This window comes from Sciurus carolinensis, chromosome 10 (genome assembly GCF_902686445.1).
Source record: "Sciurus carolinensis chromosome 10, mSciCar1.2, whole genome shotgun sequence".
In the NCBI taxonomy this organism is placed as follows: Eukaryota; Metazoa; Chordata; class Mammalia; order Rodentia; family Sciuridae; genus Sciurus; species Sciurus carolinensis.
Window position 1 is genome coordinate 116291224 of NC_062222.1, and position 24895 is coordinate 116316118.

General features: G+C 34.2%; 1 protein-coding gene across 7 annotated transcripts in view; it reads right to left on the bottom strand.

Moving 5' to 3' along the window:
* The window catches only part of Pcdh7 (protocadherin 7), a 389130-nt gene that overhangs the window by 84470 nt on the left and 279765 nt on the right, over window positions 1–24895 (bottom strand). The gene's annotated exons all lie outside the window — the stretch shown is intronic.

Below are 24895 nucleotides of genomic sequence, written 5' to 3' on the forward strand. Positions count from 1 at the left end.
ATAAATACCAGCTATATAACTTATCATTTTTAAATAAGTATTTCATATGGAGATATCAAAAGAATACCTTCTAGAAAGTAAAGTTTAGCTGTTAGGGACACAGTATAAACACATGACAGGAAAACAGGACAATAACAGTTAGTTAGACAACCAACCAAGTGAGAATTAAACACATGGAGTATCTTAAAGTCATAGTGAAAAGAGAGTTCAGAGAACTTAGAAAAGCAGGGAGGACACAGTAGAAAATAAAGAAATGAAACTGAGTTTTTGATGTGACAAAGGATCCAAGTTAGTGATATTGGGAAAGGTTGAAGTATTGCAAGTTGAGGAAATAGCATGAGCAGACAGGTGAAAGCAAGAAGGAAACAGAACTGTTGGAGAACAGGAGGTAAAGTTTGGAGAGGCTGGGAGAGTCAATATGCCTAGGTAGTTTTGTGAAAGACCCTTGACTAATGGGTAAAGGACTTTGTGCAGAGGGTAGTGGTATCATGCAATGGTGTTTTTCCAGGATTATTAACCTGGTGGTGGGTATGCTGTGATCTAGCAATGGGGAGAGATGGAGGCAGGAAGGTCAGCTGGAGGATTCTGAAGAGTTTGTGTGGGCATTGATGTAGTGAGAAGAAAATGGAAAATGCAGCCTCTTCTTGCTTTTGTACATGAAGTCTAATTTTTGAAATCTACAAAGATAATCTTAAATTGCCAGAAGAAAAGATATTTTAATTGGCACAAAGAGAGAAATCTAGAATTTGATCCTTAAAACAAACCATAAAGGACATTGAAGTGAAAAAAAAAAAAAAAACAAAACAACAATTTGATTCCTAGAGAGAAAAGAGATAGCAATGAAGTAGTGAAGACACAGCATGAAACTATTTACAAGAGGTTGAGAGTTGAGGCATAGATGACAAAAATCATTTCCCAGAGGTAAAACTACATACTGATATTGATATGAGTTAGAGTTTTGGATTTGATCTCAAAAGCATAAGCAACAACATAAAAAGAGAAATGGACAAATGGGGTAAATAAAAAGCTCCTACACATCAAATGACACTATTAATAGAAAGAAGAGACAATCTATGGATTGGAAGAAAATATTTGTTAGTCATGCATCTGATTAGGGATTAATATCTAAAATACATAAGGAAGTTCACTCAATAGAAAGAAAACAAGTAATCTGATTATGAAATATCAGAACCCTGAATAGATAATTATTAAAAGAAGATAAATGAAGATATATGAATGTACCTGAAAAATCCTCTTCACCACTAATCTATTAGAGGGAGATAAATTAACCCCATAATGAGCTAACATCTCCCATCTGTTAGAAAGGCTGTTATCAATAAGACAATAGCCAGGTGTGGTGTTGAACACTGTAAGCCCAGAGTTTCTGGAGGGTGCCGCAGGAAGATCCCAAGTTCAAAGCTAGCCTCAGCAACTTAGTAAAGGCTCTGTCTCAAAATAAAATATAAAAATGTCTGAGGATGTGGATCAGTGGTTAAGAACACCTGGGTTCAATCCCTGATAACAACAACAAAAAAGACAACAGGCAACTAGTATAGGTGAGGATAAGAAGAAAACCCTTGTACAATGTTAATGGGAAAGTAAATTAGCATAACTCTTATGGAAAACAGCACAGAATTTCTGCAAAACACTAAAAGTAGAATTTCCAAAAGAAGAATTTACCAATCCCAGTTCTAGGTATTTACCCAAGATATTTTGAAATTAGAATATGAACCGAATGTATGTACTCTCATGTCCACTGCAGAACTATTCAACTTAAGGGCCCCTTGACAGATGAATGGATAAAGAAAATGTGGGACATATACACAGTGGGATACAATTCAACCTAAGGAAGAAAATCTGTCATTTGTGACAACATGGATAGGATTGAAAATATTGGGTTAAGTGAAATAAGTCAGGCATAGAAATACAAATACCACACATTCTCACTTATCCTAGAATCTAAAACACCACAACTCACAGAAACAGAACCGAATAATATTTTCTTGTCTAAGAGTTGATGGAGAAAAATGGGGAGATGATTTATGTTCTCAGTGCCAATGTTTATGATCACACAGATCAAAGGGCATAAATTCCTGGTTAGATAGGAGGAATAAGTTTTTTTTTTTGTTTTTAGATTAATAGCACAGCATGCTAAACATAGCAAATCGAGTACTGTACTTTTCAGTATTGCTAAAAATAAATTTCTAATTCTCATCATCAAAAATGTGTTAAATATTTGAGGTGATAGATATGCTAATTTGCTTAATTTAATTCTTCCACATTGTGTTAACAATCTTAACACTATTTTATACTCCCAAATATAAAACTATAATTCGTTAGTGTACAATTAAAATAAATTTATTTTGCAAGAACAAGTTTGACCATATTATTTTCCTTTGTTCTCCTCAGAAGACTCTTAAATTCAATCTTACACAAATGGTTCCTATGACAAATAAGCCACATAGTCAGATTCTGGCATCAGCAGCAGCTCATCCAATTCAACAAAGTTTGCAGTGTGTCAGAAACAAAGGTCTTTTCATAATTGCATATGCAGATAGATTTTTCAGAATCACTCATGCTTGTTATGAGTCTCCTGACTCCTGGTCACTTAGAATATTCTTATTTTCTAAAGAGTCATTTTATTTGGAAGAGTGGCATGTGAGTAAAAACTAGATTTCTGAGACTCTCCATGTTCTTAAAGAAAAATATGTATTTAAAATTTTTGCTTCATAAAAGATCTATGGATTGAATTCCTTGCATTATTTTATCTACCACCTCAATACATTTAAAAAAAAAATCTTCCCAACTGCATTGTCACCTCGACTCAGGAGTTGATTAAGTTTTTGATATTCAAAAATATAGTGATAAACTCCTGAGAATAGTTCTACAATGCCGAGTGGTAAGGATAACATCACCACCCAAGGATGATAGTACTGAGAGTAGACAGAATTCTATATTAGTTTAACAAAGACTCAAAATATTGGCACTGAGATCATAGTATACAAAGGACATTTAGGGCTAAGCCCAAACTGACCTGGAACTGGCATGAGAACTCATTGCTTCCAATACCAATTCCGTAGGTCTCTCATACCTTACAGACAAAAGTCAGGATTACATGGTTATATTCAGACATGAAGTTCATTAGCTCCTATTACTTAGTATATGATGCTATAAATTAACAGTTTGTTTAGATACTTGCAACATTAGCAACCATTTTTTATAAAATCCTAGAATAACAGTTCATAAGAAAACCAATGATATATAAATTAATGTCATAGTACCCAAATACAAGAATCACAGAACTAGAGACCATCTGTCCTTTGCAGAATATAACTGAAATGAATTAACTCCCTTGAAGCACTTCTTTCACTTCCAGACACCATACACACACACACACACACACACACACACTCACAAACACACACACACGCACACACACACACACACACATATACACCTGCTAAGGAGAAGGAATGCTTTAGTTTCAAAAGATCAAGTCTGCTCCTATTTAAGGCTTTTACAAAGAAGGTTGCAACCTGGTGAAGCTGTTATTTATACGTGATAAAGGTTTAAGTTTTTAGTCATTAAAAATATGTAATTTAGCACAGTTTCATTATACTGGTCATTAAATTCAATGAATTCAGCATTGAATTCAAAACAGAGGGCATCATTCAAGAACTCTACTATCTAGATCAAGAAAGAGAATCAAGCTCAGATGTGAGCAGTTGATAGATAAAAGGGAAAATACACTACATATAACATCAGGGAATTTATGCTATGGCTGAAGATTATATTCCTTAGCTCTAACTTCAATAGACCACTGGAAGCCACTTTATCCACAGTTTTGCTGTTCTGTTTTCAATGTTTTTGTGGTTCATCCATGAATTCATCAAACACTGGCTGATTAACTCTCAGGTGCCAAGATCCTGGAGTACTAGTAACTGAGGGTACACAGATGCCTGAGACAAAAATCTCTGTCTTCAGGACACTCACCGTTCAGTTGGGGAAACAGTCATGTAAACAAATCATTATAACAGAGTGAGACATGCTAACAGATGCTAGTGCAGTGGGCCTGTGCTGACAGACACGGAGAATCTGCTTGGGAATCTGAGGAAGGCCTTAAGCGAAGAGTGTTGTCTGAAGAAAGAACTGGACTTTCCAAGGCAATTCAATGAAAATTAAAGGAAGAGGATGATAAATGGGTATGTGAATCAAGTGACAATTCAGGTGTAAGTTACAAGTCATACTCTTATATGCTCTAAATATGTTATTAGAGAAGAGACCAACATGAGCCAGAGAACTTGACTATGAATGCCAGAGCCTAAAGAGACCCAGGGAAATCTTGATAGCCCATTTTCAGCCTCTAAGACAGAGATTTAAAATACCTGATTCAGAGGATTTTTGAGGAAAGTAAACAAACCTGTTGAGTTTGAAAACATCCTGCAAACATTATGTACTTCATTATACCCATTTTTGTCCCTGTAGTGTAGAAGCAAAGTCATTTCATCATGAAGATGAACTTCTTAGAAACAACCAGGCCAAGAGGGTAATTTTAACACTCCTTTGTATTATAAGTATTATTTCAGTGAAATATGAGAAAAAAATAAAACAAGTTATTTTTATATTACAATATTGTCATTAATGCTTATAAGCCTAATCAATTCTTGAACATGAGCACACATGATAAAATATGGATCATATTTAGGAGAAATTTACCATGAAAGAGCCCCCCCACACACAGATTACTCTCCTTGTAGCCTTGCTCAGTACATATGTTTTTATTTGTTCCTAATGATTTTATTTTTAGTTCATGTAATTGCAAATACAATTATTAAATGATATGAAAATTATTTCTCATACTTACCCCTGTCCGCATATTGTCAATATAACAAATAATGATATTGTAGTCTGCAGCAGTAATAAAATCAATATCCATTCCAAAAAGAAGGATATTTTTTAAGTTGTTTCTTCAAATTGATGTGCAATGAATCTGACACAAACCCAGCATTTGGTCTGAGCCTGCCTGGGGCTACTCTTCTCTGCCTGTGTCTTCCTGAGGCACATTCTTAAAGCCAAAGTGTAGACTGAACTTAGACATCTTCAAAAGGAAGTGCTGAATCATTGTACCTCATGTCACAGCCGGAGGCTCTCACTATAACGACTGATTTATTGACCAAGATAATAGATATTTTTTTGCTCTCCACAGTCATTTTCCCATATTTTTGGTGCAAACACATTATTTTGCTTTGGAAAATTAACCCCTTTCAACATTTAGCCCATGCTAAAGCAAAGCTTATCCTATCCCTGGTACCAGGGTAGAAATGTGTTTCGGACCTAAGCCAATCGGTATATCCCTTTTTCCTACCATGTGATTGGTTCAGATATGTCCAGTGTCACATCAGTGACCATGAGGCTGCGATGAAATGTTATTAGTTGCTGTATTTTCATCGCAGAAGGGAATAATTTGAAGATGGAAAGAGAGATAATTGTACAGAGACATTCCAACAGATTCTGAAAACTACATTTGTCCTTGCGCACAATCGTTTCAGATCAAATTTTAAACATTTTAATCACTTAATTCAGTGAACTTCTTGTGTTTAAGAGTTCTCTGGAGCCAGTCATGGCACATGCCTGTAATCCCAGTGGCTTGAGAAGCTAAGGCAGGATGATTGCAGGTTTAAAACCAGCCTCTGCAACTTAGAGAAGCCCTAAGCAACTTAAGGAGACCCTGTCTCACAATAAAAAACAAAAAAAAGAGCTGGGAATGTGGTTTAGTGGTAAAGCACCTATGGGTTCAGTCCTTGGTACTGAAAAAAAAAATTGCGTTAAGTTTTCTTTCATTTGCAATGCAATTAGTAGATATAGGCAATAACAACAATTTGTGCTCTTCCTTACTAGCAAGCAAGAAAAAATTTTACCTTATTTTTTGACTACCTCTTCCCTGGCTCCTCTTTATAGTCTTGAGCCACTATCACATATCCATACCCAGCTCACTAACCATAATCCTTTATTTCCTACCTCCAAACTGCTAAATCTTATACACTTGTGGATTATGTAAGGAATGGGCTCTTCTTACTCAAAGCTAAATGTTTTCTCAAGGGTCTTGATGTTTGGTTACTCCATTCTCATTTTAGCTTAGCTGCCTTGAAACCTTTCTCTAATGGCAATATTAAATTCTACCTTTAAATGTTATTCCCAGTTGGTTTTTCTGTTTTGGGTTACAGTTGAATAATACTTTTCATCACAGTTGTGTTCTCCTCACTAGTACTTTTTCCTCAAAGGGTATTTTGTCCTTTTACATTGTGGAGCTCTGTTAAGACAACATTTTGATATGACGTTCTTACTAGATTCTTTGGAAGAAGAGCTTGTGCTGTGCTGGGTTAAGTGCATTTCCTTTGAGTGGTAACAGCAACCTTACTTAAGGAATTAAGCTTTGCCTTTTTTCTCTTTACAGCAGTACCAGTGGGATGCCTTCTTCTGAAAAGCTGAGTCTCTGGCATATGGAAACATCAACTATTTGTAGTAAAAGCTTGAGGCTTCTGAGGACTTTTGTGGGCATCCCATATAAATTCAGTGAATTGGAATTAACAATTCTGTCCTTGCATAAATGAACAGAAAGCCTGCAAAGTAATTCTCTGCTAATCACAGCAAATTAGTCTTGGATTCTACTGACATGGAAAGATTCTAACTGGCATCAGGCCCGAGGACTAGTAATAATTATATTATCATAGATTAGAAAGTGTCAATATTTGCAAGCCTTATTTAGATGTAATCTTTATTGAAAACAGAATGACTAGTTTTACTCAACATTGTGATTCTCTGATTATTGACATGCTTTTGACCTTAATAAATCTTTGTTTGGGGACTGAGTATATAGCCATAGTCAAGAAATCCAGAAACATCTCCCAGAAATCTGTCAGTTTTTGAAACTCAAGATTGTTTCTTATTTTTTTTTTATTTGCCATTTAGTTGTATTTGGTAATTACAAAAGGCTTTACACTATACATTTATTCAAAAAGTATAATTGTGTACCCCTCACTACGCCATTCCTTAACTGAATGGTAGAGGTACAATTTTGTAAAAGAGGAAGACAGGTCCCTTTCCTCCTATTATATTAAATGCTCACATAAATAAATGCTTAAATTAAGTTTAGAGGCATACAATAACTATGCAACTAAAACATAACATTTATTATTTATAAAATGTATAATCAGGTCTGAAGTTATAGTGCATATGGACCTTTAAAAATACTGTGTTGAGAAGAACAGATACTGAAAAAAATCAAGCAGCTTTTCTATCAGCTGGGAACTTACCACTCTTCTTTCAAGTCCATTTTTAATGCAAAATACACACTGGCCTCAAGGAAGGAATGGTCAAAATGAATGAAGTATGGACTAAGACATCTGGCATATCTGCCTTTGCAATGATGAGAAACATCTCATTAAATAAGACCATTCAGAACTTGACAAAGTAACATTGGTTTCAAAATATAAAAATGAACTCATAAAGAAAGCTCTGAAATAAATCAGTTGTCTAATCAATCAATAAATTAACTGAGCAGTCTCGCTTTTGTCCCCACTGTATTTCTCTTCCAATACAAATGAGTGCTTTTTGAGAAGTAAGTTTTGAGAAGGGAGAAATGACAATTGTTTAACTCCTGTGGAGTAATAGAAATTAGATAATCAGGGAAAGGCAGGGATGGTGGCTCCTATTACAGTGAACATTTGTCCAAAAGATGCAGCTGTACATGTCCTGCTATTATAATCCCTCAATTAAAACAAACAAAAATGTAGTGATGACTAACTGGGAGAGCACAAGTTCGCACTTTGAAGTTCATAAGTTGGCAATCATGTTCTTAGTACTATATACATGCAGGGCAAATTTGTTTTTGAATATTTGCCCTCAACAACAGCTGAGGAAAAATCCACACAAAGTTATTCATTGGTTTGATCTTCCAGAACATTTCCAATTTTATCTAGTTTTAAAAACTGTTACTATATATTATTTCATGTAACCAGGGTAAGAAGAAAGTTTCAACTGCTTAAAAAGTAAGTCTATTTACAAACAAAAACAGGAAAAATATTAAATACTTTGTTAACTTCAGATGGTTAAAACTTAACTACCCAATCTGACAAAATGAAGCATTCTTATGCACACAAAGTTACAGTAGCAACAGTGGGGTTTTTAACTCTCTGTTATTGTTTTAAAAATAATTACTAAATAAAGAATTCATACTCATGCTTCTAAATTATTATTTTGCCTTTATCATGTATAAACTTGTAGTTTATACTTGTGCAAAACTGGAAATTATGTTAGGATTAATTTTTTTCTCTTAAATAGTATTTACAAAGGAAATGATTGAATAAGGTTGTAAATATCACTTAAAAATATTTCAAACTGTTTTACTTCTTATGCTATAGAATACTTAAATATAAAATATTTTGCCTCTTTGCACGTAGAACAGAATTTCCACAAAACTCTCTCTCTCTCTCTCTCTCTCTCTGTGTGTGTGTGTGTGTGTGTGTGTGTTTGCATGTGTACTTTTGGAAATGTTTTCAAATTTTGAAAGGTGTATGCCTAATTCATTAAAAGTGCACAGATTTTGTTAAAAATGTATTGAAATTTATAAAATATCAAATACCAGCTAAACTTCATAAAAACTATTTAATGATAGAGTCACGGCAAGTGCAATTGGGAACTTTTAAAATATTAAACTTTAATTAAATTAGTTTATTTTTGCACTTAAGTAACTCATACAGTCCTTACAACAGATCAAGGAGAAGTCATTTCTTTATATTCACATCCTCTAAGTGGTAGAGTTACTGTTTAAACTCAAGAAGTCTGACTCTAAAATCAAGTATTTCATGGCAATGCATGTTGCAGAAAATAAAGTAATTTATACAAACTATATTATAATGGAAAATTGGAATGAATTGATATTAAATGAGGATATTGCGAAAGATCCTTACTAAACAGGTCTAGACTGGACAGTTTACCCTAAGTTCATCCATCTATAAAATGTTAATGTAATAAAACTTGTACACTGGTGTTCAAGTCAAGCCATGATCTGTTACAATGATGGGGGTTGCTGTAGATAGCAGAATTCTGTATAATGCAAAGCATGCAAGATTGCATTCAGATGAAATGATTAAAACCACCCTTCAAGTATTGCAAGTGGTTTAACAAAAGGACACAAATGATTAAATAGATAAAACAGATGACAGTGCCCTCTTGAGGATGCTATTGAAATTTGACACCAGCTACCTATTCAAGAATTCTGCAGGTAAAATTGATATCTTTCCACATATTATAGAAACACTGTGCTTTAACAATTTTAAGAAAAATACTAAGGAAAATACAAAAACTTTTCACATGGAGTCTTCAAACTTTTTCTCAAAAGTCAGACTTTTTATTTCTTACTAAAAAGTTAATGCAAGTGTACAGGTGGAGTAGTTTTTGATGCCAAAACTATGGAAAGATACTTTGCAATAATTGAATATAGAGAGAATTTTGATTTTGTTCTGATTCTACTACAAATATTACTAACATGTATCTGTACCAAACTATAACAAACAAGGAATTTCACTTGACAAAAAATTCTAAACATGCTACATTGTATGTACCAGTCCACCATTCTGCTCATAGTGCTATAATATCTAACAGCAAAGAATATAATGGCTAGTCTTAGTGTTCCATGTAACTACTGCTTTATTGCTTTGGCCTAGAACATTTATGCTTCCTACAGAAATGGTCCTCTGGTTCTTTCTGTTGTCCCCTGTGGACACAAACATGTATGTGTGTACACACGCCCATATTGCGTGCAGCTTTTCCAAAACCCTAACACTACTGAGAATTTGAAATATATATATATACATATATATATATATATATATATATATATATCCCATAAAATAACTCTGAGGTAGTTAAAAAGATACAATATAAAGCCAAGAAGATACACACTAAAAGAGCAGTGTACGTTTTATCAGAAAGATAGAAATTCAGAGATTCCACTTGGGGCAAAGTATCAGAAATTAAGAAATCAAGAAAACAGACTAAAGCAAATGGATGTTGTTTCTTAAAGTACTGTAATTCTTAGGTGCCACCACAGTGCTTAAATAAATTCATAACATGCCTAAAATGACAAACCATTCATTTATAGGCTTACTTCCTGAAAAAAAAATCTAACTGCTTATTTGCATTTTTTCTAGGTCAGAGAAGAAATATGAAAGACAAAGTAAAACAGAGTAAAATGCTTAGGGAAGATTCTCCAAACCTTGATAACTGGAGCCTAAACCTTAGGCAGAGCAGCAAAGGACTGAAACAATTGTCCTCTGTTCATTTGTTGTCTGAGCTCAGGGAAAATTGACAAACACTTTTCCCCTCCCAAGGAAAAGAAAGCTACGGTGGATCTTATATTTTGCTTTCCTGAAAAGCCTACTAAAAAATAACCAATTAATTAACTTGATATTCCTGTTAAAATTGCTTGTTAAAACATCAAATTGTGTCCAAGGAACATTCACATATTTTTTCTTTGTTTTACTACTTAGTTACAAATAAGTGTGGTGTAGAAGTATGGTAGCAAATTATTATCCCAATATAAAAAATAATTATCTTTTAAAAATCCAGATTAAATACAAAAAAAAGATTAACTTGGGGGCTTCTAGCAAGAGGAAACAAAAACATCTATCAACAAGGCATAAAATCAGAGTGCATGACTTATCCTTTCTTTTTCCTATTTTTTTGGGGTTTTTTTTGTTTTTGTTTTTGTACCAGGAATTGAAACCAGGGGCACTTAACCACTCAGCCACACCCCAGCTCTTTTTTTTTTTTTAAATTAAAATCTTTTTTATTTTTACAGACATCCCCAGCTCTTTTTATTTTTTATTTTGATAAAGAGACTCACTAGGTTTCTGAAACTGAATTTGAACTTGTGATACTGCTAATTATATTTAAAGATAATATGAGGAAGGAGAAGAAACCCTAATGCACTGTCACAAGATCCCTATGTTTATAGAAATATGGAGTACAAAATTAACAATGTATAGATACAAAAACAACAATAAGAACAACATTATAGTATGGTGTTAAAACCTGTGCCTGTAGAGTTACAACTTTTGGCTTATCTCAGCATAGCCTTGTACAAAAATTCTGGAGATGGCATTGCTAATCTTGAGAACAACTTCCTTCTATACAACCTGCTAATTTCTTACTAAACCACCAAAATGTGGCACTTGTTATATTCCATAAACTCTCATTTTTTTTGTCTCAATGACAGGCACTACTATTATTTACTTACTTTTATATTTATTTACTTATTTATTTATTTAAATAGGCAGACATTGTCTATCAAAGACAGGCATTCATGCATGTGTTACATTTGAAGCTGCCATCTTCTCTTTTCTCTTTCATCATTAGATATCCTTAGAGAAACATAAATTGTATTCATTTTCTTGTATCCTGATCAATTTTAAGCTCCTTACACTTTGTCCCATGCCTCTGCTATGCCAGACCAATTGTCTTGAAGACTTACCATGATCCACTCTGTAAATTCGATTACCTCTTCTGGCCTCATCCTTCTTTAACCCTCTGAAAATACTGAGACAGGTGATAACTCTTAGCTTCATTTGCTTTTCTTGATTTTTGTTCTCTGAATATTCCTATTGAGAACAATCTTGCCTCTTCCCCTCTGCCCCACATTTAATTGTTTTTCATAATGTTAATTCTACTCTTTTCCATAACATTTGTCTTGGCAAAGCCATTGCTTCAAATATCATTTCCATGAGGAGGGTTTATGTACCATTATATTTCTGAACTTATCTTTGTCTCAGATTGTAAATCATTATTTCCCTTCACTTCTCATTCTCCTGATCATTTGTTTACTCTTGAAATATTTTAAGCATTTCAAATACTATACTCCAAATTAAATGCACCACCTTATCTCCAAAAGTTTCCCTCGATTCAATTCTCTCTTTAAATATTTTAATGGACATCCAATCACCAGACATTTTTTTAAATCTCCCTTTAATTTGTTATTTCCATTGAACTAATATTCATTTGTATCCATTTTATTTATTTGCTACATTTGTCACATGTAACTTCTCTTAAGTTCTGTTACTGCTACCCTGTGTTATACTTAGTGTCTTCACTTTGGATTATCATAATAGCCTTCCACTGCTAGCTTATCTAACTCCAATCTATTCTGTATGTTGCTGTCAGATTAGTCACTTTTAATGCTGAAACATGTACAATTCACCATTGCACAAAAATTGAAGTCCAATCATTTTAATCTGACATTCAAGATCTTATATGATCTGACCTCATTTTACCATTCCAATATTTTGTATGGCCTGCTTTAATTCAAACTGGTTAACACAAGTTTAATGTATTTTTTTCATATTTGTCTGTTTTTCCAAGATATCCCTACTATTTCATTATCCTTCTTCTATGTCAATAGAAACATATTCTATCTTTTTTCTTTTCTGCAACTTAATCTATGAATATCTGTTTAATTCCCTGGCATAGAGACAACATGAATAACTCACAAGGGCACTAGCTTCTTTATGTGCATTATTTTGCTGAAAGCCATCTCTTTTTCTGTTATCCATCACTGAATATTATCTATTTTTCTTAAGGTACTATGGCAGTTATTATAATTCTTTGTACACCACATTTATTTCATATTATTTTCTCTCCCTAAGAGTAAAATTCTTGGGGTTAACATTGGTATATTATTGTCCTTCCCCACTGCTGAGCACAATGCCACTTCAAAACTAAGCTGGAAATTAATTTATAAATCTCTCTTTACTTAAAGCACTCTCTATTAACTGTTTGTAATTATGATACACATATACACAACTATATATGCATATATATGATGGTTCTGATTAAATATGACAACGCTATTCATCAAAAAAGCTGAACAGTCTCCATGTCAATGTAATTAGCAATCATCAATACAGCATGTAAAGATCAAAAAGAGACTGGATATTTCTATAGGGCAAAAAGATATGGTTGGTCTTTGCAACAAGAGTATCTGACTCATTGCTATTACTCTAATAATTTGGTAATTACCAAGGAAAGCACTGTTAGGCATTGCTCTCCTTCTATCTTACTTAGGAAACAGGGAAGAGAGGGTAGTCATGCAAACAAGTAAACATACAAAAACAATCAAGCATTGCAATCCTTGCACATATTCAAATGCTATGAATGACTGAGCCCTCCGCATTTCCACATTACTGAGCGGAGCTGCACATCAGCTGATGGAACCTTCATGCCCTAACTCGCTGAACACTAGCTCACTGAATACTCTGTCGATCAGAAACACTGGTAGCTTGTTGCAGAGGGACTGCTGCCTGGATTCACATGATTACCTTTTGATTAACTTTCCTACTCCCATTGCTACCATTTGTCCCCTGTTGCACACAACGCTCTTGAAGGAAAAGATATTCAGTTCCATGAACAGAAAGCTTTTTTTTTTTTATCTTATTTTGTTTTATGCCCCTTAGATAGCATTTATTGATTCCTAGAAATATTAAAATGTGCTTTTATAGAGTGGCATTATCATTTCAAGAATAGTCCGACTCACTCGGTGGCATTTTTACATCTTCAACATGAGGAAGCATATTGATTGCACTAAAAAACTACATAAGCAAATTGGAACAGCTTGTTTGAGGGAAATTTGCCCTGACCCAAAGAAAATGTGTGCGAATAACCAGCAATTCCATGCCAACTGAAGCAATAGCCTGCTTGGGGGCATTTCCCTTCTTCACAGGATTGCTCATTGCGAGGTTGGAGTTGAATTTTATTTGCATGCTGTGCTTCTTCAGGACTTTGCCTAGAATTACATGACTCCCAGCAACCGGGAGTCCATGATTTGACATGCACTTGTCAAGTTTGAAATTGCAGCCATGATAATTTGTATGCATTTCAACATGCTAAAAAAGGAGGGCACACTTAAAAATGCTCTGAATAGAAGAATTCAAGGTGAAGAAAAATGAAGGGTCAGCATTTACATATTAAGTTAATTTTAATATTTAGCTTTCTGCCGGTATAAACAAATACCTGAAACAATTAACTTATAAAAATAAACAGTTTGTTTTGTCTTATGGTTCCTGAGGTTCCATTCCAGAATTGGATACCTGGTAAGAGTTCAAAGCAAAGCAAACTGTTTACTTCACTAAGTAGGAATCAGAAGAGAGAAACTGAAAAGACCAAATTCCTTCCAAAAGCATACCCTCACTTATCCAAGGAGCTCCCAAAGACCCTACAGGTCCACAGTACCTCTCAGCAGTGCCACTCTGGAGACCACATCTTCAGCACATGGGCCTTTAAAAGACATTTAATGTCCAAATATTATACCATTGTTCTGTTGAAATATTCTCTTAATTCACAAAGCAATCCTGAATAATAACCCAGCAAAGAATTCTAATATTAGGTAGATAGTACACAAACTAGTAGGCAACTCCCCTATGAAAAAACACATTTGAGAAGAAAACTTGTATTTCACTCTTTTCCAGGAGGACTTAGGTGGCAGACTTCGTGCTATGAGTTACATAAACAGATGAACAAATATAAAGCAAAACCCCTTCAGAGTTGCTCCAAATGTGTTAAGCATTATAGAATTTTAGTGATGATGATTACAACGTAAGCTATTTTTAAAAAGTCATTACTATCAAAACCCACTTCAATATTTTCTGTCTCAGAAAGATTTTCCCACCATTCTTCCCAAGTCTCTATCTCCATGTGCTTCTCTGTCCTGTTGCTTTCTCAACATACATGACATCTGAAAGCTGACATACAGGAAATACTTTAAGTTACTACATGGCATATGATTTAGTTTAGTTTTTTTTTTTTAATTTAACTTTTAGTGTACAAATGAACAAAATATACAAGAGGGCATTGATGTGCACAAATTGGGCTTAATGTCAGTTTATTAAGTTCAAATGATTCAGTTTGTTAGAACATTTTTGAATTTTGTGAGTATAGCAGAGCTCATGAAGAGTAAAGCTCTTCCCACTGAATTACTGAGAGACTAAATTTTAGATTTACTTGGGTTTAGCTTACCTCTCCTAAACTCAAGACAAGTCTCCAGTTTCTGATTAATGGTGGGCATGCTTTATGCACTCAAGTGAAATCATTTATCATTTATTTCAACTAATTCAATATATCATTTTGAATTAAAGTGATTTAAATCATTGAACATGTACAAATTAAAGTGAGTACAATTTTATAGCAAAAATCAATTTCAAAAATATCTTTTCTTTCATGAATGTCATGCACATACTATTGAGTAAAAGGAGAGAGACAAGGAAAGTTGACATCAGTTCACCTCCATTAATATGAAGTGTTAGAACAGGCCAAACTAAAAGATGGTAATAAATATAAGAGGAATGAATGATTGCTCAGATGGGTGAGAAAGAATTGAGGAGGAATGGAAGAAGTGACTACAAAGAGGCACAAGGAAATTTGCTGAGGTGAAAGAAATATTTTATATATTGATTGGAATGATGTCTTAATTAGTATATATACTTGTCCAAACTCAATTGTGTATACCTTGAAAAAAAAATTGTTTTTCTTTCTTTCTTACTTTTTTGGGGTTTTTTTTTGGTACTAAGGATTGAATCAGGGGCACTTAACCACTGAGACACATCCCCAGACCTTTTTTACTTTTTCTTTGTGAGATAGAGTCTCACTAAGTTGTTTAGGGCCTTGCTAAGTTGCTGAGGCTGGCTTTGAACTTGAGATCCTCCTGCCTCCTGAGCTGCTGGAATTAAAGCTGTGCACCACCGCATCCAGTCAAAATTCCATGTTTCATTGTAAATTACACATGTCATCTCAATAATTAATTGATTTATTAGTTAAACAAGCAAATATGCAACCCTGGATATTTGCTAACCAGCTACAGAAGGCAGCACCCGATAATCTTAGATTCCCTTTTTGAATACCTGTTTATATCTAAATTTGTAATCTTTAAGCTTGCATTGTACTCTAGGGGAGCATGATCTTAGTCTGAAATCTCCTTCAGTTCTTTCTGTTGACATTAATGAAACTTACCTACCCAACTTTATTGACTGTTGCTTATAATTTACTCTTTCAGCTTAAGAGGAAATGTGACTAAATTTTTCTTTCATTCATGAATTACACCACCTCACATACATATAACAACAAAACATTTGGGGGAAAAGCAGGCCTTTCAATTTCTCTTCTAGCAAAGTTAGAATGTGCAGAGTCAAGGATTTCTTTTATATTATATCAGGGATAAAAATAAGGTCCAGTGAGCAGAGGGTCTTGGGAGATATACTGACTACTGTGAAGAAGAGTCATCAAAACTCTTAGAGGCCTAACAGGTTGCCTACTTCAGGACCCGCTCCCTCTTCTTAAGGAGATGGAACCTTGGACTGGTTTTCAGCCTTCAGAGGCTCTAATTTTTGTATCTGATGGCAGATGGACTTGAGATTAATACTCTAATATCCTCACACTTTCACAAAACTACAGTGAACACAAAAATACTAAAGGAAAATGTCAAGTTGAGTTTATGATTATTGTGCTTTGGACCCTGATTATAAATATGAGAATGCTCTGATCTGTAGTCAATGATGATTATGAAAACAGTTTCATTGTTATCCATAATAACAGTGATAGCTACCATTTGTTTTGCCCTTGTAGGCAGGTGCCCTTGCAAGCACTTGATATGTATTATCAGATTTGCTGTTGGCAAACACGCTCTGTGGTCAGTTAATATTATCATTCCTGTGTTACACACAGGAGTCTTCAGCTTTGAGAAATTGGACAACTTATCCAAAGTTTAACAGCACCTTTGTGATGGACTGGGATTTAAAATACAAATACCACAAAATACTGCAACACAGTATAAATAGGAGCATAGGAAGTTACAGCAAGGACTGAAAACAACTCTAATTCCCATAAATAGGAGAGTAGGCATTCAATAATATACTGTGTACAAAGGAAAATCAATGAACCTCAGCTATCCACATCAAGATGCATTAAACTCACAAAGAAAATTTCTGATGTGTGAAGAAAGTCACAGAAGAATATATAGCATGATCACTTTTATACATAATCCATAAGCAAAAATGTAAAACAATTACATTTTGGGGGAAACATGTAAATTTATTAAGATTAAGGTTAAAATTAACATATTAATAAACCTCATGTCTTTTTTGTATTTTTAGCTTTGTCTTTATTTGCTTATATCTAAGATTCTAACGGCTGAGGAATAAGTCACATTTGTGATTTTAATCACTTTATGCTTCTGAAATATATTTTAATGACTGTTTAGGCTTATCATGAGTAATGCAATCATTAGATGGTAACACTTCAATACAAACTATCAGAAACTAAGCATACAGAACATATTTAGTGTTTTCCTAAAAAGCCTGTGTCAAGTTCCATTGTTACTGATGAATTTCAGTCAAACCCCCATCAAAATAACTGACTAGCCATCAAACAATTTCGTCTCTATTCTTCATAAGCATCAAGTAGTTTGGCTAAACCCTTGAGAAACACCCATCCTCTATATCATGTAATTTATTTTTGTACAACTAGATCTCTGCTTTAGCCACACCTCTAGAATTGCAGGTCAAGTTTGCTCTCTGAGATGTTGGCCTTAGCCTTATCTATCTGCTGCCAGACCTTCTTGAATCCAGCTGCTTTCCTCCCTAGATTCTGAGTATTGCCATCTTCCTTGATCAATGAACTCTTCATCAGCCAGGAAACACCCTCTATCTAACTGTCACTCATCATCTACCTGTCTTCTGTCACTAATATCATCACTATAAAATGAATCTGAGTTTTCACCATTTAAAGCAAAATCTACAGCCCAATTTCTAGACCCACAGTAGGGGTGTGACAGGAGAAGAAAAACTTTCAAATTATTCTCTAGGTTTAACTCTCCAACATTTCTTGTAGAAAAGAGGCAATAGATAAGAAAGACAGATTACATTTAATATGAGGAGATGAAATATCCCCAGTTATTCATATAACTCTCACAGCATTTTTTAACTCACTCAGTTGACCAACATTTGGAAATTCTTAGATGTTTAATCTTTGAAAATACATAGAGGAATAGCACATGAGCTATATTCCCAAGTACACATTAATTATTACATTCACAATAATATAGAACTTGACAAAAAATGTAATTAAAAATATGAACAAAGTGCAATGGTACCAGGGAAAGTTTTCTAGGACAGCTCATGATGTATAAGCTGAATCTTGAATAGCATCAATAATGACAATGATATTAGCAAATAATTACTACTTAACTAGCATCTGCAATAAATGAATGAAACTTTTCACACATTTTATGTAATTCACAAACAATTGTTATGTTACTGTGTTATCAATTTCATGTTTATAACAAAATACCTGAAAAAAAATCAACTTATAAAGAGAAGAGGTTTATTTTTGTTCACAGTTTTTGAGTTTCCAGTTCATGATCTATTGGTGGTTCCATTGTTTTGAGCAAGTGGTGAGGCAGCACATCAAGGTGTGAGTGAGTGATAGAACAAAACCCTTCACTTCATATCCAGGAAGCAAAAATGGAAAAAATAAATTTTAAAAGGGTTTTGGATCCCACAATCACCATCAAGGGCATTCCTGCAAGGACCCCAAATCTCCCACTAAGTCCCACCTCTTGAAGGTTTCATGGCTTCCAGTAGCACCACCCTGGGAAACAATCTTTTAACATATGTGTCTTTGAGGGATCCAAATTATAAGTTACAATTTTTCCCCAATATATGGATGAAAAAACAGTTTCAGAGAGATCAGGAAAGAGTTTAAAATGATTAAGAACAGATCAAGGGTTTGGAGCAAAGGTAGGGTTGGAGAAATTAAGAAAATACATGAGATAATTAAAGATTAAATAGTTAATTCAAATGCAAGACATGAGGTTGGAGGGGTCAATATGGTAATGTATGAAATTTTTAAAATTTCACCTACTTTATTCTTACTAGCACAATATGACGTGCTACTAGTACAGTGGAGTGCTTGTACATAATACATTATATAGACATTTTTAATGGAAGAATGGACATTACATGGTTTACTATTTAACTCAATTTTCTTCTTTGCAATCTAACAAAGTTTACCTTACATATAGTTTATGTTAGTTTCACAGTCTTTTGGAGATGTAATCTGCTATTGTTTTTATACTTCAAAAACTATAATCACTTAATTTATATGTTCATTGAAAAAGATAATATAGTACTAGCAAAGAACATTAAATTATTATACTAACTAAAAAATGAAAACAAGCTGCACTCTTAAAATATCCTGTAAATCTTGTGTTAGCACTTCCTACGGTTTTGTCCAACTTCCAAGTCAGAAAAAGCATGTGAATCCAAACAACATGTTCTCTGACAGTGAAAAATCAAAGGTGAAAGTCCACTTACACTTCTTAGGAGCATCTAATGATGTCTGCCAAGGAAACACTTATCACTATCATCAACATTTTACTATCTGTGCCAAAAAATAATTACACACAAACATTTTGAGATCATTTGAATGCCAAGAAAATCCTTCCACATCCTCAAGGAACTTTAAGGAAAACACTCTTTACAATAATGAACTGCCTCCCATTTTCCTCTATTAAATCATTATCTGATGTCAGATACTTGTCACCTAGTTGTAGCTTAATTACATGGAGGCACCACCATTTGGGGAATTACAATCTAATGTCATGCTCACCTAAATATAATTTGCATGCCACCTGCTCTTTGGTTCTGAGGATGACATCAGCCACTGCGGAGGTAATGAGCAAAAATATTATTAAGAAACATAATATTCTCTGAGGTCATATCGAATTGATGGTACAGAATAAGCTAAGGACAAGTGCATCTCTTACTGGAAGGGATGCCATCACCATGTTTTCTGCCATGAGAGACATGGATTCCTAAAGCACCTCATCAATTGTTCAATGAAAAGTGACCTGAATTGTAATTTTCTTCTCCAAAAATCTGCTTTGAAATATCAGAAAAGCTGTTGATTCTTTGTGCCCCAGTCTCCCTGTCTCAGGGCTGAAGATGTGTTCTCCCACATCACAGGGGTGTAATTAATTAAGGTGCAAACATTTCCCAACCTGTGGATGAAGGTAACAGGTGCAAATTACCATTTGAAAGAGCAATTCATGTCACCAAGACTAACTGCTGACTAGGGAGGCTTAAATCAACCCTATTTGAAGTCCTATTATTTTTTAAGTGCTGACAGAGAATCCACACTTACATACAGCATCTCATAGATAAGATATGCTCCCTGCCCTCTAAGTCTGTCATTTCAGCAAAACAGATGGTGAGATTACACAATGAATGTGGAAGCAACAGGCAGGGAAATCATGATAGATCTTTTATAATCCTAAAAATGTTCTTCACTACCATTAACAGTAGGTAAATGAGACTTAGATAATAGCAATTTCTAAATTCAGATGTTTGTCTGAATTTTTGAAAAGGTACTGAGCAGCTGGATTTTGGTTGTCCTCTTTTTTAAAAATGTGTTTTTAAAATAGGTATCATTGCTATGTTAATACTTACAATGAAATATGAAAATGAAATACCTGAACACATAAAATTGTTGTTTACATCAGAATTATTGTTAGAATACATTGCTGATGATGAATAATTATTTCCTTTTTTAGTGAGGTAAGTTGGCTTAAATTTTGAGACTGTGCATGAGAGAAGGTAGTATTTTGTGAAGAGATGCATTTTAATGTGCATTTGTAGACAAGGTCCAGTTCCATCTGGAGAAATGTAGGGAATAATACAAGGAGACAGTTAAGGAGTCTGAGCAGAGAGGACTTGATCAGGTTAAGGACTAATGGAACTAAAAAAAATTTTTTTCCTCTGGATATAAAAAGTAGATAAGTTTTAATAAAAAAGAAACAAGCTACAGAAAATTTAGCAAGTGAAGATGAGAGTAAATATGGAAGTGGAGGTGAGGAAGCAGAGAGAGAGGAAACAAAGGGTTGGGTGGAAAAAAATATTGAAAAGGGTAGAAAATGGTTCATTCCTGGGATTATTCAATTGACTATGCAAGTAAGGGGCCATATTGAATGAAAAGAATATAGAGAGTTATTTTAGTATCCTGAATGGAGTTCTTGAATTGAAATTTTGAAGAGACTTGGAGTTTTGATGTAGATTCCATTTGTACAACATGATGAAATTAGAATTAGCATGTAACAGCAAAAGTAATTCTCCCCACATTTCTCCCCACTCCCTTCTCCTTTTTTGCTGTATTTGTTTTCTCTAAATTTTCTGAAATACTACTTTTTTATTAATAGATAAAGACTTCCAGACTTAATATTACTTTTGCAACTTAGCATTTTTGAGCTTCATTAAAGAAGAAACATTTTTTACTGGTTTTACATAACATGAGATTTTTTAAAAAGGGATTATTTAAGCTTCAACACTGCTATTTTGCATTTTATGCCTATATTTTTTATTTTTGACAAATGTCTTGATCATTGATAAAAATCAGATATTACTTTAAAATTACTCATTCTACAAATATTTTCTGAATTCCTAACAACACATTAGACACTGAGTCAATTATGCTTTCTATCCAGTAGAAGACTTTTAAGGTAATAGAAGCAAGGCAGGCAGAATTACAAAGGAAAAGCCTCAACTACTATGTGAATAATTATTTTTAAAAAAGGCATCCTATGACGAGGAAACAGTTTTACACAAAATCTACTTTTGTTTGTTATTCTCCATTAGAGTCCAAGATAAAATATTATTTCGTGGCAATATTCTGATCTTTAAATTTCATACAAAATTGCATTTTTTCAGCATTTGAATTATGGTTTACTAATAATTTGCTTTGATGTTCATTATTTGTAAAAATTAAGTGTTCAAAAATGATAAATAATATGTCTTAAATCCAATCATTTTATATAGAGAGAAAGACTGTAGGCCATATGAGGATTCTGCAGATATGACATTATACATAATTTATATGTGTAATTCTGTAATTAGAGGCAAAACCTTTTAAGAAGGGTGCATCATCTGATGAAAAAAGTTTCTCTGATCTTAGTAGGTTGTGTATCATAGCTTGACACATGCAGATAATTATAATCAAATAATTTTACTAAGGCAGATATAGAAAAGTTTTTTTTAAGTTAATTGAAAATGAAGTAAATAACTACATATTTTATCTTGATTCTTATGGAGGTTGAGCAATAAAAATAGTTACCCATGAACAGATACTGCACACCACTTATGTATAATTAAAATAATTATGAAAACACCATAAAATAAATAGATAATGGAGGAAAGTCATGTCAGAATCATGAAAGGATTAAGTTAGAATTCCAGCACTTATCTCAGTGAAGAATCTCCTACTTTTCATGAATAAGTTTGAAGGAATCTGGTACATAAAAGGAACTTTTTGTTAGGAGTTATTTTAATGTGTTTTCTAAGGCCCTGTTAATTCTTAATACTAAGAAAGGAAGAAATATTGGAAAAGAATGAAGCCTACTGAATATTTGAAACAATGTTTGAATAATAAAAGATTTTTTTAAAAAATCTATTATATCAGATGTAAAACATTTTTATCAGTTGGTACTGGAAAGAGCAATAACTAAAAAGTTGAAATTCTTTAATCTGACATCAAAATGTGTCCATATCTGATTGTAAATTGCCTTTTGAACCTTCACCTACTCTATGCTCTTTCACATATCCTGTATCTCTGGCAAACTAGACCACATTGCACTTCCCAAAGTCCCTAAACTTGCTCTTAAGAACACTCTGGCTCCTGCAGGGGGTGATTCTTTGTTTCAGGATTAGCACTAGTGAGAATTTGAGGGGGATCAGCTTTTGCTCTGGTGGTCTACAGTAGGGATGTGTGATGTTTAGCATGTCCCCAGGAGTTAATTAAACATGTCTCCAAGCATTACCAGTGTCCCTTGAGGGGGTGGAGACATTGGCAACATCTTTCTTTGTTGAAAATCACTGTTTAATTCCCTCATACATGCTTGAGGGAAACTTAAGTCACTCTGTCCTTCCAGACAAGATCAGATATGATCTCCTCATCTTCCTTATCTGCTAACTTCTTACATCTCTTTTCAAACAACCCATATGTCTTTAAATTCTAGGTACTGATGTGCAGATCTTATCTACAACATCAGAAAAAAATCAGAGTGAAAGCTGGAGTCACCCATTTTCTTCTTTGGTGTGTCCAACAGAGCTTTGCTGGGACAAGACCCTGTACCTCTTATTTGCTCAGAAACCACCAAGTAGTTTGTTCTATAATTGACTTATTATCACCACCATGCTTTGCCTGTACATCAGTGTCGTGTGCTATAGTTTTTGAAAAAGCAAAGCATGATCAATGTTCATCAATCAGAAGCATAGTGCAAACAAGTTCTATTCCCTTTTTTCCATGAAACTGGAGAGTAAGTCATTTGCTGTTGAATTCAGTAATAGTCTTGTTGTCTTTACCCTGTGCAGATAAAGTTCACTACTAAACAAATTATCTTTTCAATTACTGCTGCTAAGCCATAAGTAATTGGAATTCACTGGAAATTTCAGTCTTTTTTTTTTCCTAGTTGTTCCTTTGTAAGCACCAATAATTTAAAATAAGATCAAATTATGCTGCTCATGATTTAAAAATAAATGAATAAAAAAAATGTAACTTGGAACTCAGCCTGATGACCCACAATTTGGATAACGTCAACTTAAATTTCTCTCTCTCTTTCCTTCTACACTGAAGTTAATCCTAGTTTTTGGCTAAGATTTTTAAGTGAAAAACTGGGTTACTGAAGGTAGCTGGTCAAACAAGCACATCTGGTTATATTATTTCTTAGAAAGGACCGCATCTTGGTACCAAATTGCTGAACTACAGTGCAAGAGGGAAGACAAACAGAATAAATAGAATCTTTAATTAAAAGAAACAAATGGCCACACAGTTCTTTAAAAATGAGGTAGACTTCCTCTACTAAATTTGGCACACATGAAGGATTAGTGCCCCTGTTTATTAACTACAGGGTAAGGCCCTAAGGAAGACAAAGTCATTTTGAACACCAAGAAGGATGAGTGCGATGAAGAAGCAGGCTGGGTCTTACAGGACAAGTGAATGCAATTGACAGCATTGCCACTGAACTCACCCCTGCCCTTGCAACCAGCTCACCCAATCCACACAACTTGCCCTCCCAGTCATAGGCAGAAGTACTATCGACTGCACAGCTACAACTTCACAGCCACAAATACAACCTCGGTGTTGAGAAGTTGATTCATTCACAAGTAGAAGTCTGGACTTCTCTACAAGACCTAGTACAATCAATCCTTCCAGTGTGATGGACTTGCTTTGTTTTGGTATCTGTGTTTGTTTCTCTTTAGTCTTTTCATTAGTTTATTCTTATAAACCATCTGCTCACCAAAGTTCATCACATGTTCACCATGTGCCCAGACTAACAGATAACCATTTAATCCTACATTTTTATGCTTGAGCCCTAACCCAGTGATTAATTCCCCAATACTTGATATCAGATTCTCATGCCTGGTTGTTCCAAATTTTATCCTGGTTCCTCACCTAGCATTCTATTTACATGCTGGAAATTCTGGATCATCTCAACTAGTTCATAATATGAATTGAGAGTGGCAGATTTAAAGTGCCAACCTCAATATGTCTGCTGTTAAAGTCGTCTATAAAATTCCTTGCTAGAGCTATGAGGCAAGACATTTGAGTGCTGCACCTAGATGCTGCTAGTTTTTCAGATACCGTTAGAGTATCGTATCCTCCAGGCCTCTGCTAGACTGCAGACACCTGCTTATCACCTAATCTAAGCATCTTCTTCTGGGTTCCCACCAGAAGAAATCCACTGTAGATGTCTGTATTCATAGGCCATTTATGACCTTGTTCTAATGTTTGAAATCCAGAGTTC